The 16,377-nt window shown below is 42.8% G+C and overlaps 1 protein-coding gene and 1 non-coding gene across 7 annotated transcripts in view; one reads left to right on the top strand and one right to left on the bottom strand.

The window, feature by feature from the left end:
- PALM2AKAP2 (PALM2 and AKAP2 fusion) overlaps positions 1 to 16,377 on the top strand; it is a 382,216-nt gene that overhangs the window by 272,618 nt on the left and 93,221 nt on the right. The gene's annotated exons all lie outside the window — the stretch shown is intronic.
- On the bottom strand, positions 15,146 to 15,248 carry LOC129557696 (U6 spliceosomal RNA). The gene has a single exon (XR_008686287.2). It is a non-coding gene; the product is annotated as a U6 spliceosomal RNA (small nuclear RNA).

Genomic DNA, 16,377 nt, shown 5'->3' on the forward strand with positions numbered 1-16,377 from the left:
TGCCGTACTGGGGGTCACACCCCGACACCAGTCCTGCCTGGCAACAGTGCGTTTTGCTTCTTTCTTTTACTCCCTAAACCTGTGCAGGCCTCTGTTCTAGCTCACAGCCCCCAGGCATGCTGTGTTTGTTCTGCTGTGCCACCTGGAGGCTAGGGGAGGAAAGGGAATAAACAGCAAGATTGGTGAAGGGAGGCAAAGCCTCTTGCCCAACACCTTGCCTCCCGGCCTACTGAGATTAACTCACCTCCCCCATTCCTGGGTTCTATCCCTGGGTTGGGGAGATCCCCTGAAGGATGGCAATAGCAACCCACTCCAGTATTCTTGCCTGGAGAATCCCTTGGGCAGAGGAGCCTGGCGGGCTACAGTCCATGGGGTTGAAGAGAGTCAGATTGACTGAAGCAGCTCATCTCTCATATCCTCACTCAGCTCCTATAATCCCAGCACCTCCACTGACAAACTTCCCTCTCCTCCCCTTTCTATCTCTCTCCCTCTGTATTTCTTGGTCCAGAACATCTGGAGCTCTCTCCCTTCCATCCCCTCTGCCTCCCTCCCTTTTCTCTCTGTTCTCCATTTGTCAGCTGAAAATCAACCTGAGCCATGACGGGGGAAATGAAGCAGCATGTCCAATGTGTAATAAGGGGGAAATAAGGTTTGAATTGAAATTCTATCCAATAACGAATCCCTATCATTCATCTCCTTCAGAATGGCTGTGAACACCTCTACCTACTGTCTTGTTTTATGCTGATTAAACTTGCTCTTTTTTTGAGCTCTAGAATTGGAAAACAGAGTTCTTTATGGGTTTCGGTATGTTTTCCAGTTTTCTTTCACTGTTGGTATTGTAACACTCATTTTCCTGTCCTTTTTAATAAACATAATCCATGAGGAAGATTGTTCTCTACAACTCTTGGAACCAAACTGGAGTTATCACCAAGGCATTCCAAGGAGAAGAAAATGTCTTTGCAACTTCTGTGTAGTTTCTTTTCATGACTCTCGTGATCCTTTGCAAATGAAAAGGCGGAGGGCCTTGGGGAGTGACCAGTGGGCTTCACAGAATGTCCAGCTCCAGCATTTGGACCCTGAGGCCAGGACAGATGAAGCTGGGCTTCCAGCCAGAGTGGAATGCGTCTTTCCAGTATTGGGAAGCCTGTGTTTTTTCCAGTAGACCACCTGATCTGCTCCAGAGGGCTTTAAATTGGGAAATGTGGAATTACAGGGAATACTGGAAATCAGAGAACAGGAGATCAGTTTACTGTGGAGGATTATCAGTTATGTCACAAAAAGGGGAGATTTGACACCTGGTAACTGATTCCTTGTAATTGTTTGGTGGAAATAATTGGGAAATCAGCATTAGAGACGAACTTGTCTGTAAGATCAGTATTAAAGGTATAAAATGAGAGGAAGAAAACCTTAGAGGCCTTTGTCCCCGAGTGCCCCTCCTGACTCCAGCATACACCCTCTAAGTGTGTCATCGCATCTGGTGAACGCCTCCAGGGCCCTCTTGGGTTTGATAATGTATGCCATCTTTTGCAGGATCCATCAAACTCTTTGGGCTACAATTTAGGCCTTTCAAAAACTGGTCTGGAAACTGCTAGTAAGAATCATCTCAGAATTGACTACTGCAAATCCTTGGACCCTTTCAAAGTAGCAATTACTGGCACTTTGTGAAGAATAGCTCCAAACCAAGGGCAGAGTTTGTAAGAACAGAGGAAGACATAATTCGTGTACAATTGAATAAAACCTTGAACCTTTAACATGGACCCATTTTCATCCACAAATTGGAATGAACCTTCTTTCCAAAGAGTATAACTTTATAAAGCTCAAATTTTCATATTTCTTCAGTGAGTTGAATCTTCCATAAGAACAGCCACTCTGAGATTATGATGATGAATATTTAATCTTGTCAGTAGCTTGCTGTTGTCGTTCAGTCACTAATTCCCGTCTGACTCTTTGCAACCTCACCAACTGCAGCATGTCAGGCTTCCCTGTCCTTCACTGTCCCCCAGAATCTGCTCAGACTCATGTCCATTGAGTCCGTGATGCCATCCAGCCATCTCAACCTCTGTCGCTCCCTTCTCCTCCTGCCCTCAATCTTTCCCAGCATCAGGGTCTTTTCCAGTGAGTTGGCTCTTTGCACCAAGTGGCCAAAATATTGGAGCTTCAGCATCAGTTCTTCCAGTGAATATTCAGGGTTGATTTCCTTTAGGATGGACTGGTTGGATCTCCTTGCAGTCCAAGGGACTCCCAAGAGTCTCCTCCAGCACCACAGTTCGAAAGCATCAATTCTCTGCGCTCAGCTTTCTTTATGGTCTAACTCTCACATCCATACATGACTATTGGAAACACCATAGCTTTGACTAGATGGATCTTCGTCGGCCATGTGATGTCTCTGTTTTTAATACGCTGAGTTTGTTACAGCTTTTTTACAAAAGCCAGGAAGAACCTTGACTCCTTGACACCAGATCCCCAAGGCAAAGCATCCTCCTGGCAGCCTGCCTGCCTAAGGGGAAGGAAGGTGAAGAGAAAGTAAAAGGAGAAGCTATTTATTAATATCTTAGAAATATGACTAGAGTAGTGGTTGCCAGGAGCTGGGAGCTAGAAGGAGGGAGGAATGGAGAGTTAGTGTTAAATGGGTACAATTTCATTTTTGCAAAATTGAAAAGTGTTCTCTGGATGGATGGTGGTGATGGTAGCATGACAATGTGAGTATACTTAGTGCCCCTGACTGTACACTTAAAAATGGTTAAAATGGTAAATTTTGTTTGTATATCTTACCACAGTAAATCAGACATCCACAGAGAAATTTTGTTTCGTTTGTATTAACTTTTTAAAAAAATAGTCAAAAGATCAATCCAAATGGCAGAAATAAAAGATAAATGTCACCACCACCAACAACAAAAAGATCATGAAAATCTATCTTTTGAAAGCTAAAGGAGAACCTTGGTCTTGAAGACAGTGGGACCTAAACACTCGATGAGTTGACTCAGGGAGGGTTTGAGGGTCCAAGCATTTCCTTGATGAACACTCTGGGATGGACTTGTGGTTCATGGTGCCCTCATCAGAGGTCATGGGACTGATTTGAAGAGGAGGACTTGAGCTGAGCTGTGTTTCCCTACTGTCTAGGCTGCTCTTTGGCCATGGGATGAGGGCAGCTCCATAATCACCACCACTCTGTCATCCAGGGAATCCCGAGTCGTCACATTTTTCAGTATTGTTTTCTTTGCATTTTAATCCTGGCTCGTCACATTGCCAAGGTGAAAACTATGTCTCCCCCCTTTATTTTTCCCACCCTGGTTCCATGAGGAGGGAAATGATGGATGCCTGAATTTGCCTTCCGGCATATCCAGGGCACCGCATGTCTGCCCAGTCTCTGAAACAGGAAGAGGTGCCTGTCGAGGTCTCAGAGACACATGTTCTTAGAGTTGCTATTTCCTCTCACTTCCCTGGCTGTCAGAGGGGCATGTTCCAAGAGTGACCCAGGGGTTGCGAGGCTGTGGAAACACTCTGGGGCAGCCCTGTACGGCTCTTCCCTGTCAGTGGGCTTCAGTGGCACCCCAGCAGGGTGACTTCCAAGGCGGAGGGCCAGCTCCCTGATGCTCATGACAGCACGTCCCTTCTGCCTGCCGGGCCTGAGAAGTATTGTGGGGGCGTTTCTGTGATGGACACTCCTAATTCTTCCTCTTGTTTTCTTGTTTTTCATTTTCATTTTCATGGTAGTAAAATACACAAAACATAAAATTGACCATCTTGGGATTTCCCTGGTGGTCCAGTGGCTAAGACTCCTTGCTCCCAGTGCAGGGGGCCCGGATTGAACCCTGGTCAGGGAACTAGGTCCCTAATGCCACAACTAGGAGTTCGCATGCTGCAGCTAAATATCTCACAGGCTGCAGCTAAGACCCAGCACGACCAAGTAAATAAATTTCTTTAAACCTTTAAAAAAAAAATGAAAATACTAAAGTAAAAAGATTTTTAAAAAATTGACCATCTTGACCATTTTCAGTGGCAATAAGTATATTCACATTGTTGTGATACTGTCTGGATCCATCCATTTCATCTTGTAAAACTAAAAGGCTTTACCCATTAAATACCAACTTCCCCTTCCCCTCTACCTTCCAGCCTCTGGCAGCCACTGTCCACTTTCTGTCCCCCTTAGTTTGACTGCTTTAGGTAACCCATCTAAGTGAAATCACACAGGATTTCTCCTTTTGTGACCAGCAGTTTCACTTAGCATAATGTCCTGAATGGACGTGAGTATGAGCAGACTCCAGGAGATGGTGAAGGGCAGGGAGTCTTAGTGTGCTGCAGGCCATGGGATTTCAAAGAGTTGGGCACGACTTATCAACTAAGCAAGGACAGCAGCAACGTCCTCAAGGTTCCCCCATGTTGTAGCAGGTATTAGGATTTCCATCCTTTTTCATATCGGTGAATTATATTCCAGAATATGTCTAGACCACATTTGTTTATCCACCATCCGTTGATGGACACCTGGGGGCCTACTTTCCCCTTTCTCTCACGCTTGTTGTTGAGAGGCATTATTATCTGTGAAGTCCTCTAGAGATCAAAAGAATTCCCTAGTCCCTACTTATAAGGAGTTCACTTCTCTAGCAAGTGCTGAAGTACAACTACAGGAAAAAGGAAATAGCAGAGCAAACGTCGTGTAACATGAGACATCCGACCAGGATGTGTCATTGTGGATGTGGATTTGCACAGCAGATGGCTTAGAGGGAGTATATGCTGTAGTGTGGATTCCAGAGGTAGATGGCCTGAGCCCCACTCCTGGCTTTGTCAGGAGTATACTATGGATACTCCATAGTATCCATGTCACTTTGGGTGAATTATTGAATCTCTAAGCTTCTGTTTCTTATAAAATAGGGATAATAGTACTTTCCCCATAGAATTATTGGGAGGATTAAATGGGAAAACATTGAAAAAGAGTTTAACAGAGAGCCTGACATGTGGTTAGCATTTAAAACTAACAAATGTATTACCCACTAATGCCAGTCAGTTATTTTTAATATATTGTTCTTATTCTCTTAATATGACGAAATACTGGTATCTGCTGCTGCTGCTGCTAAGTCACTTCAGTCGTGTCCAACTCTGTGTGACCCCATAGATGGAAGCCCACCAGGCTCCCCCTTCTCTGGGATTCTCCAGGCAAGATCACTGGAGTGGGTTGCCATTTCCTTCTCCAATGTGTGAAAGTGAAAAGTGAAAATGAAGTCGCTCAGTCGTGTCCGACCCTTAGCGACCCCATGGACTGCAGCCTACCAGGCTCCTTCATCCATGGGATTTTCTAGGCAAGAGTACTGGAGCGGCTTGCCATTGCCTTCTCCAACTGGTATCTGCACTTGCCACAATTTTGCAAGTATTTGTGGTTCCTATTTTGTCTTTCCTCTTCACTTCCCTTTAAGATTATGTATGAGAGTTTGCATGGTAATTGATTTTAGAGATCCTCAGATTATTAAGAATAAACTGTTTTTATCAGATAACTGATAATAAAAGTGGATGTGGCCCGGCTTTCTTATCCACAGGAGGCTATAGAGTAAGGAAAGGAATGTCCGTTAGTAGATACCCTTCATCTAACTGGTAAGGAAGTTGGCTTTCTCTAGCTCTGGACCTGTTAGAAGGGGAGGCTAGTTTCCATCTCTTGGTCTGATAGATAACATTGCCCATGTAGATAATGCTATTCTGGTTGTTCTTGCAATTAAAAAAATCAAGTGTAGATTATTTTAATCTTGAATTGAAATACTCTTGTTTTTTTCTAGTAATGCTTAAAATTTGGGGGGCTTCCCAGGTGGCACTAGTGGTAAAGAAGCCTCCTGCCAATGCAGGAGATGCAAGAGATACAGGTTCAAGATCCCTGGGTCGAGAAGATCCTCTGGAGAAGGAAATGGCAACTCACTCCAGTATTTTGCCTGGGAAATCCCTGTGGACAGAGGAGCCTGGCGGGCTGCAGTCCATGGGGTAGCAAAGAGTCGGACACAACTGAGCACAGGAAAACTTTAAAAAATTAAATTGACAGTTTTGCTAAATTAAATATTTTTCTCTACAGGGTGCGCTGAGGTTTCAGATGTAGGTCTGGGGCACATCATCCGGCCGGCGCGCTACTGTTCCTGTTTGTCTGCTTGGTATTTCCTACCCAGAGGTCCACTGACTTCAAGGCAATTGAATCCATTATTACCCATGAGAAAAAACACATCTGAGTCTCTCTCGCCCCAACAATAGATTTCTCTTTAAAAAAAAAAAAAGGCATTTGAGAGGAGTGGGTGTGAACATAGGAATTTCCTCCTCCACCCTCGCTGTTGCTAAGCTGTAAGCTAATATTGTGAGAGAAAAAAAGTCAAGGTCTCAACTTTCCTTGCCGTACCACTTTGTATTTTTGTTTACTAGAATTAATGAAGGTTTCCCTCCATCATATGCTGGTTAAAGCTGACTGGTTTGTCCTTAGGTTGCAGACTAGGGAGCTTTGCTTCAATTAGCTAAAGGTGCCCAGGCTTCTTCCAGCCCTCCTGGAGTTCTATTTACTCCTTGGTGTCTTTCGATCAGCTTTTCTGATCAAGAATTTATTTATTTACTCAGTCTGCTTATTTATTTACTAACTGATTTATTTAGTCTTCTGGGGTAAGTTAAAGGAATATTGTGTTACCTTTAAACGTACTCATCTATTAAATGTACTTGCCATTACAAGTGAAAATCAAACTTGGAGATTTCTTTTCTTTATTTAAATTTGGAGACTTTTCTTTTTGCCAAAATCTCTGGAGAAGGATGAGGCCACGGTGGTTGAGATACTTCTGTGGCTTTTACCAAGGGAGGATTTAGCAAGTACGTTTCCGAGGTTCAGTTTAGATTCATATTTGTTTATGTTCCGAACTTTTTCCCCCTGTAATACCATAATTTTGAGTATCAGCAGAACTGAGGGCAGATCGTATTTCACAGCATGTGTAATCCTTTGGGGTTGTATATTTCACTCAAATAAACTTTCATGACGGGTTGTCTAAATAGGATAAAGTTTCCAGTAGGTTTCACTTGGCTAATTTTGTTCTTTTCCTGCTTTCCTGATCAGACTTCTGTCCAACTCGCCCTTGAAGTGGGCCACTGAATAGGGTGAAAGTAAAGATTTTGAGTGGTGGTGCAGTTACTGAGAGGTATTTTGGGCTTGATATTATCTGATAGTAATACTAAAGCGATATAGGAACCCCTACTCGAGCTGTTCCAGCTGTGGGTCTGGGGTGTTCTCCAGCGGCGGAGAGGTACTCCTGTTTTGGTTGTCTCACTCCTGGGTACCAGAAATAATAGCCCTTGGTTAACAGAGTGTAGGACGGCCCACCATGGAGGGGCCTTAGAGTACAGAAATGAGAATAGAGTGTAGGAAGGAAGTTGATAGTTTTCAAAAGTGACAGCTCGACCTAATTTGCAAACTGTTATGTTCTCTAAAGCCATAGAGTGATCCACAGACTAATAATCCACTGGTAATCCTAGTCAAAGGGCTAGGTTGTAGGGAAAGAATCCTATAGAACTGAGGCGTTCAGAGCAACTTGATCAAGTCAGTCTACCTCCCAAAGCCTTGGTTTTGCAAACTGTAAAATGGGGCTGATGATACCTATGATTAGTGGTTTCTGTGCAGTGACCGACCCAGAGTAGCTGGCATATTTTCAATAATATGTTTTTAATAAATGTAAATTTCTCTCTCTCAACCATTCAGGATCAAGTAAGTTGCCATGGAGAAGTGTTTTGGAAACTATGGATATTAATTATTATTTGACTCTTAGTTGAATTAAACATTTGTTTGTCCCAGCAATAGAGAAAAATATCCTTTGATCATGAGACAGGTGCATTTTTAGTATGTTAAATCCACTGCCTTTCTTGTGGCTTATTAATGTGGGTAGTTTCAACCCTTCCATCTCGATGGCACAGAAGCTTCAGCTCTTTTAATCGAGTAGGTTCTTAGATTATCATTATGAGGTAATCATGTGAGTGGTTCTCTATCGGCTCCAAGTTAAATGATGTGTGCATCTTCTTTCTGACTTAACTCTAAAGCTGGAGGATGACTGGGAGGCACTGAGGAAATGACAGCTTCCAAACAGCCCATCGGCCTCACAGAACCTGTTTCTCTGGGAAGACAAGTGAGGCAGACCTAGAGCCGTAATGAAGTGACTCCCAGTGGTCCCCTCACATTCACTGGTTTCCACCTGGTCTGATGGATCAGAAATGATGTGAGCATGATTCAGAAATGGTTTTATGAGAATCTTTCTTGTGGTTGAGTCATATCTGGTGGCTTTTTCCATTTTTCTAATGTTATCTGATTAGCTCAGGGAAGCCAAACTTTCTTGTCCTGACTCATGAATGGGGAGACCCTGGGGAGGAAGAGGGTTGGCAGGCATTCCCACCTGATGGGTATCCTGGCAAATTCCACGGAGGGGAGCATGTGACACGACTTCCAGTGAAGTCTTACTAAAACCTTGCAGACGACCCGTTGTGGAAACACTTTGACCTGCATTAATACATCTGCGTTAATACACTCCTCTTCCCCTGAGAGGAGGCTGACATCACCCTGTCCCATTTTGCCCAGTAAGAAACTGAGTCTCAGAGATGCTAAGGGAATGGCTTAGCATCCCACACTTAGATCTAATGATATTTCAGATGGATACAGAGCACCAGAGCTAGAGGAGAATGGAAAATTTAGAACGAGGTTCTCTTTCTACTTTTAACTTTTCTCTATTGGCTGGATAGCTTCCAAAGAGTTATGATAATTGTTTTAAAAACTAAAAATGTGTTGTATTTGTGTTTATCATTCAACTTTAAGGAAATGAAAAAGGACCTAATCAATCCTTTAGTTCAGTTCAGTAGGTTAGTCATGTCCAACTCTTTGCAACCCCATGGACTGCAGCATGCCAGGCTTCCCTGTCCATCGTGAACTCCCAGAGCTTACTCAGACTTATGGCCATCGAGTCAGTGATGCCATCCAACCGTTTCATCCTCTGTCGTCCCCTTCTCCTCCTGCCCTCAATCTTTCCCAACATCAGGGTCTTTTCAAATGAGTCAGTTCTTCACATCAGGTGGCCAAAGTGTTGGAGTTTCAGCTTCAGCATCAGTCCTTCCAATGAATATTCAGGACTGATTTTCTTTAGGATGGACTGGTTGGATCTCCTTGCAGTCCAAGGGACTCTCAAGAGTCTTCTCCAACACCACAGTTCAAAAGCATCAATTCTTCAGTGTTCAGCTTTCTTTGCAGTCCAACTCTCACGTCCATACATGACCACTGGAAAAACCATAGCTTTGACTAGATGGACCTTTGTCAGCAAAGTAACGTCTCTGCTTTTTAGTATGCTATGTAGGCTGGTCATAGCTTTTCTTTGAAGTAGCAAGTGTCTTTTAATTTCATGGCTGCAATCAGCATCCACAGTGATTTTGGACCCCCAAAAGATAAAGTCTGTCACTGTTTCCATTGTTTCCCCATCTTTTTGCCGTGACGTGACGGGACCGGATGCCATGATCTTCGTTTTATGAATGTTGAGTTTTAAGCCAACTTTTTCACTCTCTTTCACTTTCCTCAAGAAGCTCTTTAGTTCCTCTTTGCTTTCTGCCACATAGGTGGTGTCATCTGCATATCTGAGGTTATTGATATTTCTCCTGGCAATCTTGATTCCAGCTTTTGCTTCATCCGGCCTGGCATTTTGCATGATGTACTCTGCATATAAGTTAAATAAGCAGAGTGACAATATACAGCCTTGACATACTCCTTTCCAAATTTGGAACGAGTCTGTTGTTCTATGTCCAGTTCTAACTGTTGCTTCGTGACCTGCATACAAATTTCTCAGGAGACAGGTAAAGTGGTCTGGTATTCCCAGCTCTTTAACAGTTTTCCACAGTCGAAGGCTTTGGTGTATTCAATAAAGCAGAAATAGATGTTTTCTGGAATTCTCTTGATTTTTCAGTAATCTAATGGATGTTGGCAATTTGACCTCTGGTTCGTCTGCCTTTTCTAAATTCAGCTTGAACATCTGGAAATTCACGGTTCACGTTCTGTTGAAGCCTGGTTTGGAGAATTTTGAGCATTAAGTTTTCTAGCCTGTGAGATGAGTGTCGTTGTGTGGTAGGTTTGAGCATTCTTTGGCATTGCCTTTCTTTTGGATTAGAATGAAAACTGACCTTTTCCAGTCCTGTGGCCACTGCTGAGTTTTCCAAATTTGCTGACATACTGAGTGCAGCACTTTCACAGCATCATCTTTTAGAATTTGAAATAGCTCAACTGGAATTCCATCACCTCCACTAGCTTTGTTCATTGTGATGCTTCCTAAGGCCCACTTGACTTCACATTCCAGGGTGTCTGGCTGTAGGTGAGTGATCACCATCGTGGTTCTCTGGGTCGTGAGCATCTTTTTTGTACAGTTCTTCTGTGTGTTGCTGCCACGTCTTCTTGGTATCTTCTGCTTCTGTTACGTCCATACCCTTTCTTTCCTTTATGTTCCTTTATTAGTTCAATCCTCTGATTTTTACAGATCAGAAGACTTGTGGTGTTAAGTAATTTAGTCAAGGTGATACATAAACTGACATGTGGTACAAAGTATACTTCAAAAACTTAGCAGGCTAAGTGTGATTATTTAAGCTCTGTATTCTACTAAATGCATGTTTAACTGCCTGGACTAGCCTGGATGACTCTGGCTGTACTGTCGACAGAAAGGCTCCTGCCCTTTGGCTTTGGCGTCTCTGAGACCTGGGTGGGAACTTGGTGCTTCTTAGTACTTTCATGACCTTGGGGCACATGACCCTTCTTCCTTATATCTATCTCTTCATCTGCAAATGGGAATTATAAGTCCCATCTTGCAAGGTTTGAATTAGATATTAGATGCAGTGAATTAGTAGAATCCATTGGAAATTACCATTTTTATAGATTAAGATGGTCAGGTATTAGAAATTTCATATAGTTTAACCTAAAATATAAGGGGGGCTTCGCTCATGGCTCAGTGGTGAATAACCTGCCTGCCAGTGCAGGAGACTCAGGTTCAATCCCTGGATCGGGAAGATCCCCTGGAGAAGGAAATGGCAACCCACTGCAGTATTCTTGCTTGGGAAATCCCATGGATGGAGGAGCCTGGCAGGCTATAATCCATGGGGTCACAAAAGAGTTGGACATGACTTAGAGACTGAAATACAACAAGAAAATATAAAGAGTCTAATAGATACTCAGTAAATAGTAACTGTTCAACTTGTAATACAGGATAAAATAGAATTTTAATGGATATTATGGAGTGGTCCCAAATATTTTCTTTTCTCAAGGAAACTATAAAGATGAAAATGGCTCTGCATTTTCTTAAATTTTACAATTGTTCACTGACTTTGGAAGGCCTTCTTACTTGAGCACCACCCCCACAGGACGCTGTTCATCTTTTGATGTCTTTGGCAGTTCATGGCCCAGTTGACTTTCTTCTGTTGCTCGTGGGGTCAACAAAACAAAATTCCTCCTTCTGATTTTGTTTTGTTGATGATCAATTATTTTTAGGTTAGAAACTTTTCTGCACAACAACTGCCCTGCCTCACTGATGCGTGGAAAATGAGTATACTTTCAGGGTTTTTAGTACGGTTATTGTTTCTTATTGGGTACATTTTGTCTAAAACTCTATAAAATTCACTTAGACTACAGTAGTATTATGGAGTTCTAAGAACCTGTGGATGACTTTTGGGATACCTGTGTTCTGGATATCACTGTGATATTAACTGTTTTGCCTTGGACTCCGTATGATTCATTTAATAATATACAAGATCTGTAAGATCAATGTAAGTAAGAAAAAATGCTTGCTTATGATTTTTTTCTTGTCAATATACATAGATAGTGCAGAGAGTGAGTGGTAGGGAAACACTGAGGGGTGAGTTATTGTTAGTTCATATTATTATTTCATTGTATTGCAGTTTTTTATTATCATACATTTTCTCTGAACCAGTATAACACTACATTCAGGGAAGTGTATTGCTTAAGCCGGTTGATAAAATAACTTTTAACCATGTTTCATTATAAAACAAACCATTGACATGGGTGGGGGGGTGGGGGGGTTGGGGGGCAAATAGAAGAGAAAATCTTAATCTTTATCATTTTCCATAGACTTCAACCCAGTTTTCTACTCTCTAAAGTGACAGGCTATGCCTTTTTGTTTGTTGTCTTTGAATGATTAAGAAAAAGGAAGCTGACATTTGTATAAAATTTAACTCCGTCAACAACTTCGGATGCCCGGTGGTGATACATGTCACTCTGTACACATTTTCAAGATTTATCTTGTTTCATTAAAACTGCAGACGTATGTCATATTTTACTTGTCTACATAGTTTTATTATTAGGCAACTTAGTAATCTTATAATCTAGGTAAAAACAGGAAATAGAAGAAATGGGAAAATTGGAAGAATAAATTCCGCCACCTCCAGTGCAGCAGTGACTGTCAGTAATACTGACATATGAAAGGATCAGGTTGATTGAGAGCAAAGTTTGTTGAGAGAGAATAGGAAACAGTCATCCTTATGTGCATGCATCTATGCCCTGTTAAGAAACCAGATCTAAGGTAGTAACATTCAAACTTTTTAAAAAGTTTTATCATTTAGTTACATTTCCCAGGTGGCCACTAGAGAATGGATTTGGGGGTGCTTGCCCGTGATCCAAGGACGGTGAGAACTTCTGAGGGCAGTGGTGGAGGGGGGCGACAAGAAAGAGACACAGCTGTTCTTCCCTGACCTTTCACGTGACCCCTCCTTGGCTCCCTTCCCACCCTTCCTCCTTTTGTCTTTTCTTCGCTGTGAGTGAGGGAAGGATTCCGTGGCAGCCTTTCAAGATGTGCCCTTAGCTTATGCTCTGGGAATTTACCTAGTGAATTCTTGCTTCTCATAAATAGTAACCCATGCCCATCAGCCAGGGTGGCACATAAGAGAAACAGGCTGGGATGTCCAGGACCAGGCTGGGATGTCCAGGACCAGGCTTTTAGCACTGAAGCAGGGCTCATTGCAGCCCTGCACTTTCTGCCTGTGTGTGAAGGACAGAGGAGAGCTGAGCTTAGACCACGAGGGCAAAAGGAGCCTCTCCATACACCCTGCAGCCATGCTGGGATGCTTCGGAGTGAACTCACTCTGGACCAGCTCCACATCGTGCCCAGCAGGTCACCAAGCAGAATGGGATAGTCTCTGATGGATCAGCGGTCTCCCAAAACTGTCTTCTGCTAAGTTTGGACTGTTCTAGAGTCATGCTGGTGACAGAATTTGCCTGTAGTGTCATTTGTGAAAAAGGACAAAACAACGGAAGGTGGGCCTGAGAGACATGACCTGTCCTGGGACCTCCGTGGTCTGAGAATGGCACCAAGGGTTTGAAAGAAGGGAGGGGGATGAGGATGGGGAGGACATTGGTTGACAGAATTAGGAAACAGTCCTCCTTATGTGCAGGAGCCATGTCTTGTTGGGGAAGCAGTGTTTATATAGCGTAAATGCTTCAGAGGTATATGGACCACCAGGAGGCATAATCTATCCATGTTGATGCCTGTGCAGATAGCCCACCTCAGAGAGCAGCCAGCGCTTAGACCACTTTGATTCAATGACTCTTCCTTAAATCTTGCTCTCACCTCGTGGGCTACTCACTTCATTTCCCCTCTAGAGTTTGGCCCCAACTCCACCTTGGTCGATACCACAAATGACCCTCTTTCTTGGGCTCACCCAACTGGCTTTCCTCTTTCATTCCTTGCTTAACTTAGCATGTCGACTTCAATGTGAGACTCTAAAGAGAAGATTTCATTAGAAAATGGAAATCTGCAACAATCAGGAAGAGTAGAAATACATCCCTGTCTATCCTTAGGTCCAAGAATTCACACAGCAACCAATGCAAACTGTTAAGTATTGCCTTAGGAAAGATTTCTACCACTGTGCTTGCTAGGTACAAGAAAGGAAAATTACAGTTGATTCTGCATTGCTCTCAGAATAACCTCATCATAAATTTTCAAGCACAGAATGAGCCTTTGTGTAAAACCCTGAAACTTGTATCTCTATCTGCGAGTCCATCTTAATGGCAGATTCCCTGTTCTGAGCAAGAATGCGTCCTTGCTGGTCTTATGTTTTCAGATAAACACAAAGCTTTGGGGGGAAAATGCTTAAGTAAAAAGAGTAAGGGTTGATCTCCCATGGGAGTTCCTGAAGCCCCTCTCAACTGAAACATTTGAAACAAGTCTCGTGACCTGGCCTAAGCATTGCCATGGCTGACACATTTATAGTGTGTTCTACAAAGACCTATTTGTGATCCACAGACTTGGGTCACGGTTAGCCTAGCTTGCTTTATCTCAGTTAAAAGACTTGTTGAAAGAACAAACAAGGAAGTTCGCATGAGTCTACAATGTATTTTAATAAAGATGTGGTACATATATATAATGGAATATCCAGTTCAGTTGAGTTCAATCACTCAGTCGTGATCAACCGCTCAGTTGTGTGTAACTCTTTGCGACCCCATGGACTGCAGCATGCCCGGCCTCCCTGTCCATCACCAGCTCTCAGAGCTTGCTCAGACTCATGTCCAGTCCATCGAGTTAGTGATGTCATCCAACCATCTCATCCTCTGTCATACCCTTTTCCTCCCACCTTCAATCTTCCCCAGCATCAGGGTCTTTTCCAGTGACTCAGTTCTTTGCATAAGGTGGCCAAAGTATTGGAGCTTCAGCCTCAGTCCTTCCAATGAATACTCAGGACTGATTTCCTTTAGGATGGACTGGTTGGATCTCCTTGCAGTCCAAGGGACTCTCAAGAGTCTTCTCCAACACCACAGTTCAAAAGCATAAATTCTTCAGTGCTCAGCTTTCTCTCTGGTCCAACTCTCACATCCATATATGACAACTGGAAAAACCATTGCTTTGATTATATGGACCTTTGTCAGTAAAGTAACGTCTCTGCTTTTTAATATGCTGTGTAGGTTGGCCATAGCTTTTCTTCCAAGGAGCAAGCGTCTATTAATTCATGGCTGCAGTCACCATCTGCAGTCATTTTGGAGCCCAAGAAAATAAAGTGTGTCACTGTTTCCATTGTTTCCCCATCTATTTGTCATGAAGTGATGGGGCCGGATGCCATGATCTTCATTTTTTTTTTTTTAATTGAAAGATAATGGCTTTACTGAATGTTGTTGTTTTCTGTCAAACCTAAAAATGTGGAATGCTTCACGAATTTACATGTCATCTTTGTGCAGGGGCCATACTAATCTTCTCTGTATTCCAATTTAGTATATGTGTTGCCGGAGTGAGCAGTGTCTTCATTTTTTGAATGTTGAGTTTTAAGCCAGCTTTTCACTCTCCTCTTTCACTTTCATCAAGAGACCCTAGTTCCTCTTCACTTTCAGCCATAAGGGTGGTGTCATCTGCATATCTGAGGTTATTGATATTTCTCCCGGAAATCTTGATTCCAGCTTGTGCTTCATCCAGTCTGACATTTTGCATGATGCACTCTGCATAGAAGTTAAATAACCAAGGTGACAATATACAGCCTTGATATGCTCCTTTCCCAACGTGGAACCAGTTCGTTGTTCCATGTCTGGTTCTAACGAGTGGAATATTTCTCAGTCATTAAGAAGAGGGCTTCCCTGGTGGCTCAGACGGTAAAGAATCTTATCTGCAATGCAGGAGACCCAGGGTTGATCCCTGGGTTGCGAAGATCTTCTGGAGAAGGGAATGGCTAACCATTCCAATATTTCTGTGTGGAGAATTCCATGGATGGAGGAGCCTGGCAGACTATAGAGTCCATGGGGTCACAAAAAGCTGGACTCAACTGAGCTACTAACACATTAAAAAGAATGAGGTAATGCCATTTGCATGCTGTGTGGATGGACCTAGAGATTATCATACTAAATGAAGTAAGTCAGAGGAGAAAAACAAACACTAAGTGATATCGCTTATACGTGGAATCTAAAATACAACACAAATTGAACCTATCTATGAAACAAAAATAGAACAGATTTGTGCTTGCCCCTGGGGATGGAAATGGAAGAGGGAATGATTGGGAGTTTGGGATTCAGTTCAGTTCAGTCGCTCAGTTGTGTCCGACTCTTTGAGACCCTATGAACCTCAGCATTCCAGACCTTCCTGTCCATCACCAACTCCTGGAGTCTACCCAAACTCATGTCCGTTGAGTCAGTGATTCCATCCAACCATCTCATCCTCTGTCTGGGATTAGCAGATGCAAACTATTATATATAGGAAGGATAAACAAGGTCCTAATGTATAGCCCAGGGAATTATATTCAATATTCTCTGATAAACTATAATGGAAAAGAATATGAAAAAGAATGTGTCTAACTGAGTCACTTTGCTGTACAACAGCAGCAGAAATTAACACAGCATTGTAAATCAACTGTATTTCAATAAAATTATTTTTTTCAAAA

This window comes from Moschus berezovskii, chromosome 7 (genome assembly GCF_049115385.1).
Source record: "Moschus berezovskii isolate FMDL1 chromosome 7, NW_MosBer_1.0, whole genome shotgun sequence".
NCBI classification, from domain to species: Eukaryota; Metazoa; Chordata; class Mammalia; order Artiodactyla; family Moschidae; genus Moschus; species Moschus berezovskii.